The following is a 7,549-nucleotide window of genomic DNA, read 5'->3' as shown; positions in this document are numbered from 1 at the left end:
TATAATAATAACACCTTCAATTTATAATGCACTCTTCAATGAACCCAAAGACCTTTTTCACACTGAGATTTGGTGGAAAATAGAAAAATGGAATTGATGAAATCACAATATTCTTTTGAAAACCCAACTTCACATCGCACAACAGGTCTGAGAAACATGAAATATGATGAAATGTGATGGTGTTCAATCTAGACGGGTGCAGTGTTGAAAGGACAACCATGAAATGTACTGTGGGGTGGTCTGCAAAAACTTGTGTTAATGTGTATTTATGCACATTCAGCGCATGCTTTGTAGCAAATATTAAATTAAATAGTGCGTTATCAAACATCAAGAAACACAGATTTGTTGCTACATTAGAACATTGTTACGTGACAATCACAATGTATAACAACACATTTATATTTAATAAAAAAACAAGCCTGCCTAACATAAAATGTAAATAATCATGCAGCAAAGTGGGAATGGCAGTGAAAGATGCTTATGTGAACAAAATATATGTTTATATATTAAAACTTTTTTTTTTTTTTTTTACCATAAATGTGTATGTAGGTGTACATGTGTGCTAACGTGATGTAAAAGAAAGACTACAGACATTTTTCTCATTGTGTTCCACAGAGGAAATGATCAAAATGCCAAAATAAAAATATTTGCAACTTTATGTTTCTTCTAACATCTGTGTGTTGTTATTTTGTTGTCCATTGTGAATGTTTGACACCATGACAACCTTAACTTGAGAAAAAGTATATCAAATAAACTCAATTTGATCAAAATATTGGCTTCAAACTTTTGGACTATAATAATTATTTTCTTGAGATATAAAATAACAAAAAAAATCTGATTGAATCTCTGGGAGGAAAGAGAATTTCAACCATAACATACATTTAAAGAAAAGGATGACTTGTTAACATGTTAACATAATAAATCAAGTCAAAAGAAGGGTGATTTTCACAACCAGAGGAGTTGCCCCCTGCTGGTTATTTGAAAGAATTCAAGTTCAAGGCACTTCCACCTTGGCTTCACTTTTCAGATCAGAGGTTATCGCCGGTCTGTAACATTATGCATTTCAAAAGGTAACCTTCCCAACATTTACTGATGCATGTTGGATATAATTAATGAAATGCAGAAGAGAAAAATGCAACGAAGCAACATGTTCTCACACCAATGTGTCAAATATTGCAGGTCTGTGCTCCAAAGCTTGTAAACTATGATGCCCAGCGTCGCTTTTGCACTCGTTAGCCATGATGTGTCAATATACGCTTGTCACAAACATAGTTTCTTTTAAAATTAAACTTGCCTGCCTTCACAGGAAGGTACGTTTAGGCAACAAAACCACTTATGTTTAGGGAAAACATGACTAACAACTCCTGCGAATAGTGAGTGACAAACGAGTGACGTGATTATCAAGACAAATGCAATTCACGTTACCAATGACTGATGTGACAAAATGTCAGAGTTTACTTTTAGTTTTGCAAGGGACACAAGCAGCAGTCTCCTGGGTGAGAGTCCTGTGTATATTTGAAAGTGAGTACTTCATTGTTTTATGAATGAAGTGGTATACAAATTCAAGCAGCACCATGTGCGTTTAACAGAAAGCATAGTCAAACTTGTGCAATGTGCATGTGCAAATTGTCTCTGGAACTTGAGGTTCACCCCGTTCTATTCTGTGGAAATACAATGAGGTCCTCAAAAGGTTCCTCGTCCTCGCCGTCAAAAATAGCTATCGACTAAAAAGAGCCCCAGAAACCATAAACGGACACAGAGGGTATCAGCCTCCATGCCACGAGCATGCAGGGCCTTTCAAGGATTTTCAAAGGATTTCAGAATTAAATTTGATTAAAAATAGAGATACACTGGGAACATTAGTCAAAACGTAAGGCAGATGTATTATGAGTCTCCAACTGAGTTACATAAAAACCGTGTTTGGCCTTGTATTTTCAGGTGAGCCATGGTGTGGGCAAGGCATGTTTTTTTTATAAAGCACATTTTAGCAACAAGGCCATTCAAGGCCCTTTACATAAAACAGTGCAAATAGGGTTTTGCAAATAGTGACATTTGGTGAAGGCAGGGTACCCCCCGGACAGGTCTATCACAGGGCTGGGGACATAGAGACATTGTGACAGACAACCATTCACGCTCAAAGTTCTCACAAAGTAGGTGAACTTTCAGGTCTATCTATAGTTTGCATTTTGAAGAGATTGCAAGTCGTTTAAATATTTAATGCTGTTGTGTGTCTTTGTAAGAACTGTGATGTATTGTAAATGTGTTTTTCCTTCATTTGTCATACAAAAGACTGCAAAAAACTGTAATTGTTAATAAAAGAATCTTGATCATTATGGTAAACTTGATCATCATGTAGCTTATTGTTCACCATGCCAAGAACTCCATAGCAACTATGAGATGAGTTTGAATATGTTCTAGTTTTTCTTAAATTAGGTGGCATCCTATATTAATTAATTAAAACGTATCTCCAGTCAAGTGCCATCACTCTCTTTTGTATGAGTTTCTGATGCATGATTTAGAGTTGTTTATCATCGTTAGATATTTGGTACTGACTATTATTAATGAGACTACGACAGTGATCTTTTTTATTTCTTGGGGCGGCTGTAGCTCAGAGAGTCGTCTTCCAATAGGATGATCTCTGCTTCGATTCCCGGCTCCTCCAGTCAAGATACTGAACCCTGAATCCCCCCAAGGAGTATGAATGACTTAGATTAAATTAGATCATCAGTGTGAGAATGGGGAAATGTAGACTGAATGTAGTGTAAAATGTATGGCTAGTTTACACAGTGTACTTCATGGAAGTGTAGGGTACTAACAGATGTTCAGAATTGAGTTACAGTATAAAAGTTTGACCCGACAAAAGGTCATCTTGACCATCTGTGTCAACGCAAAGCCAATTACAGAACATCACTTTACCAGGAGTTGCATATTGGTGGATGGATGATGGGACAGAAGTGCTCTCAGTATGAGTCAGCCTTCATTTAATTGTGCAAGCACCGACCTGCAGGGCATACGGCCATTATGAAAATGCCACGACTAAGTTTCATATCTTGATAGAAAACCGACTTAGTAGCAGCAGTGTTCGGCCACACACAATTTTGATCAAATAATATACATTTTACCCTTATTCTCCTGCACACTGGTTCCCATAGTCTAACCTGATCCCTCACTAACTTCCCATTTATGAACACTGCCAGGTGCATTCAGCAAAACACAGCTGCCAGGGACAGTTTGAGCATCTGTGGTGGTGGACTGATGCTTTTACCCAGTTGGGTCTGCCCTAATTGCTGGAAGCAAATGTATGCATTACCACGTAGAAACATGAAATCGTCCCACATCCTTCATATAATCAGGCTGTTCTTCAATGTTTAAATCTCATTAATATCTCTTTTTTAAGTCTGATTATGTGTGTCTATCTCTACCTCTCCTGCATCTCTTCAAAATAAAAGCCTCCATAGAGTTACTATATCTTAACACCGGCACCGGATGAGCCTTCCTTCCTTCCCTCCCTCCTTGTATGTTTTTATATCCAGATATAGAAACACAAAGAGACAGTTATATTGAAAAACAGTCCCTGAACTGGACACAGAACCTGTCTTTGTGATGTTTATTTTCTCTATTTTCTTTATTAACTTTATGTTGCACACTGCTGAAGAGCTGCTACACAGATTTGTATTTTTCTAAGCGCATTAAAAATGAACATATTCTTTTCAATTATATCACCCAAAAACTCACATTCATCTCCCCAACTACAAGATTCTTTGGATATTTTTTGCTGCCATCTTTCACATTGTATTTGCCTTTTCCAGTTCTTCATTCAAACCACCATCAATAACTCATTTCAGACAATACAGACATGAATTCCTGAGACAGTAAGATGGTTGCCTTGACAATGCATAACCTTAAACACTTATCTCACTCAAACACATTAAGTCTCCATCTTGTGTTGATTATCTGTTTTTCCTTACCTTGTTCTCAATTATTTTGTGTATTACTTTGAATCACTCAGCTCTCTTCATTCTTCCTCGTCTCTTTTTCTGAGCCTGGGTACACACAAGGAAAGCAAACGAGTTAAAACAGGTCTAGGAGGAACCGAGTTAGAGGATTGGTACAGAATAGACCAAAAAATAAAAAATATGTTTTATTCCGAGGACAAATTCAAATGAACTCCCACATTGTCTTGGGACAACAAAGAGATTTTTCTCATTGGTTTTGACTCTCAAAAACAACTTTGGTACCTTGACATATCAAAGTGAACAATGATTTTGAGATGACAATTTTTAAAAGGCAACCGCAACCCTGTTTCCTCTCGTCTCTCCATGTTGGCCAAATTGTCTTGCAGCATTGTTTCACGGACAAAACCCCTCCTGACTTGCCTGTGACTTGATGGCTATTGAGGTTCTGCCTGAAGCAACATGAATATCTGATGTGTATTTCAAGGTGAAGAAAATGAAGTGCGCATAGCTCTCAAGAGTGTTATTAATAAGTGTGGCAGCGACATGAGAGTCATCCATGAAAGGGAACACTGGCATGGTGCTTATGTATGAGGTGTATGAGGCACCAACCCACAGCTTGCATTCCAGCTCATTGTTGAAAACATCATGTTGTCAGTCACCCACAGTGGCAAAAATCTCATCCTGCTAGCACAAACATATCTAGCTACCTGAGAGATAATCAAGATTGGTCAGAGATACACTATATCGCCAAAAGTATTCGCTCACCTGCCTTGACTTGCATATAAGTCATAAGTGACATCCCATTCTTAATCCATAGGGCTTAATAGGATATCTGTCCACCCTTTGCAGCTAGCTGCAAAGGGTGGACAGATATCATATTAAGCCCAACATTGTCCAACATCTCTTGGTATGCTGAAGCATTCAGAGTTCCTTTCACTGGAACTAAGGGGCCAAGCCCAGCTCCTGAAAAACAACCCCACACCATAATCCCCCTCCACCAGACTTTACACGTGGCACAATGCAGTCAGACAAGTACTGTTGTCCTGGCAACCACCAAACCCAGACTCGTCCATCAGATTGCCAGATGGAGAAGCGTGATTCCTCACTCCAGAAAACGTCTCCACTGCTCTAGAGTCCAGTGGCGGCGTGCTTTACACCACTGCATCCGACGCTTTGCATTGCACTTGCTGATGTATGTCTTGGATGCAGCTGATCGCCATGGAAACCCATTCCATGAAGCTCTCTACGCTGTTCTTGAGCTAATCTGAAGGCCACATGAAGTTTGGAGGTCTGATTGACCCGCTCCGTCATTTTACGTGGACTACCACTTCTTGGCTGAGTTGCTGTCGTTCCCAATCTCTTCCACTTTGTTATAATCCCACTGACAGTTGACTGGAATATTTAGGAGCGAGGACATTTCACGACTGGACTTGTTGCACAGGTGGCATCCTATCACAGTACCATGCTGGAATTCACTGAGCTCCTGAGAGCGACCCATTCTTTTCATTCCACAGATGTTTGTAGAAACAGTCTGCATGCCGTGCTTGCTTTTATACACCTGTGGCCATGGACGTGATTGGAACACCTGATTTTGATTATTTGGATGGGCGAGTGAATACTTTTGGCAATATAGTCTACAATGATCCATTGGAACATACTGTATCTTGTTACACGGATGTGCTGCAAAGCCAAAGTAACGATTAAGGTAACATATTACGTTTGTTACCAAGTAATACGTACTTTAATTACGTTTTCAATGAGTAATGGTTATTTTGGTTACAATTTTCATGTAATTTGCACAACACAGGTAACAGGAAAGAAAAGTCTGGAGAAAGTGAGCAAAGAACGGGAGGGAAGAGTTTTTGACATTCTGCTGTTTATGTGTCAAAAATAATTATTCCACAGAACAAAAAATAATAAAAATATATTTAAAAAAATTATATTTCATTTTATATTTTAGCTTCGACTGATAGTCTAAAAGTAAAGTGAACATATTTCTTCGGTAGACCTTCAAAACAGCCCACAGATCTACAGATTAACAGACATGCGCATCAGCTACAGTAATTATGGCTTAGTGCCAAGGAAAATGGTAACCTATGAGTCATAATGGTACCGTAAGGCATTTAGTCCATTACGGCAAGAAAAAAGTACTTTCTTCAAAAGATGTGGATTTATTTGTGGCTCTAACACAAAGTGCTGTATTTCTGGTGATACATTATCTCAGTGAAGAAAAAGCAAGGGTCACAAAAATGACCTGCCGACCAGGATTTCAGCTCAGCGGGAGATGTCAATGCATGGGGCATTTTTTTCTCCGTTATATTCTTTGGTTGAACACAGACCAAGTTGTCAAAACATGTATGAATAGAATTTCAAGGAAATGGGTTTGCAACCTCTTCAGCATTATGATGGATGCATCCTCTCTTTCGCCGAGAAGCGAATCTGTGTACATGTGTATATTGCATCTTGTATATCCTGTCAGTTGAAAAAAAAATCTACTTTTCAGCCAGCCAGCCAGCCAGCCAGCCAGCCAGCCAGCCAGCCAGCCAGCCAGCCAGCCAGCCAGCCAGCCAGCCAGCCAGCCAGCCAGCCAGCCAGCCAGCCAGCCAGCCAGCCAGCCAGCCAGCCAGCCAGCCAGCCAGCCAGCCAGCCAGCCAGCCAGCCAGCCAGCCAGCCAGCCAGCCAGCCAGCCAGCCAGCCAGCCAGCCAGCCAGCCAGCCAGCCAGCCAGCCAGCCAGCCAGCCAGCCAGCCAGCCAGCCAGCCAGCCAGCCAGCCAGCCAGCCAGCCAGCCAGCCAGCCAGCCAGCCAGCCAGCCAGCCAGCCAGCCAGCCAGCCAGCCAGCCAGCCAGCCAGCCAGCCAGCCAGCCAGCCAGCCAGCCAGCCAGCCAGCCAGCCAGCCAGCCAGCCAGCCAGCCAGCCAGCCAGCCAGCCAGCCAGCCAGCCAGCCAGCCAGCCAGCCAGCCAGCCAGCCAGCCAGCCAGCCAGCCAGCCAGCCAGCCAGCCAGCCAGCCAGCCAGCCAGCCAGCCAGCCAGCCAGCCAGCCAGCCAGCCAGCCAGCCAGCCAGCCAGCCAGCCAGCCAGCCAGCCAGCCAGCCAGCCAGCCAGCCAGCCAGCCAGCCAGCCAGCCAGCCAGCCAGCCAGCCAGCCAGCCAGCCAGCCAGCCAGCCAGCCAGCCAGCCAGCCAGCCAGCCAGCCAGCCAGCCAGCCAGCCAGCCAGCCAGCCAGCCAGCCAGCCAGCCAGCCAGCCAGCCAGCCAGCCAGCCAGCCAGCCAGCCAGCCAGCCAGCCAGCCAGCCAGCCAGCCAGCCAGCCAGCCAGCCAGCCAGCCAGCCAGCCAGCCAGCCAGCCAGCCAGCCAGCCAGCCAGCCAGCCAGCCAGCCAGCCAGCCAGCCAGCCAGCCAGCCAGCCAGCCAGCCAGCCAGCCAGCCAGCCAGCCAGCCAGCCAGCCAGCCAGCCAGCCAGCCAGCCAGCCAGCCAGCCAGCCAGCCAGCCAGCCAGCCAGCCAGCCAGCCAGCCAGCCAGCCAGCCAGCCAGCCAGCCAGCCAGCCAGCCAGCCAGCCAGCCAACACACACACACACACACACACACACACACA

The sequence above is a fragment of the Eutrigla gurnardus genome (assembly GCF_963514095.1).
Source record: "Eutrigla gurnardus genome assembly, chromosome: 3".
In the NCBI taxonomy this organism is placed as follows: Eukaryota; Metazoa; Chordata; class Actinopteri; order Perciformes; family Triglidae; genus Eutrigla; species Eutrigla gurnardus.
The sequence above is the reverse complement of the archived record's forward strand: the minus strand, read 5'-3'. Positions refer to the sequence as shown.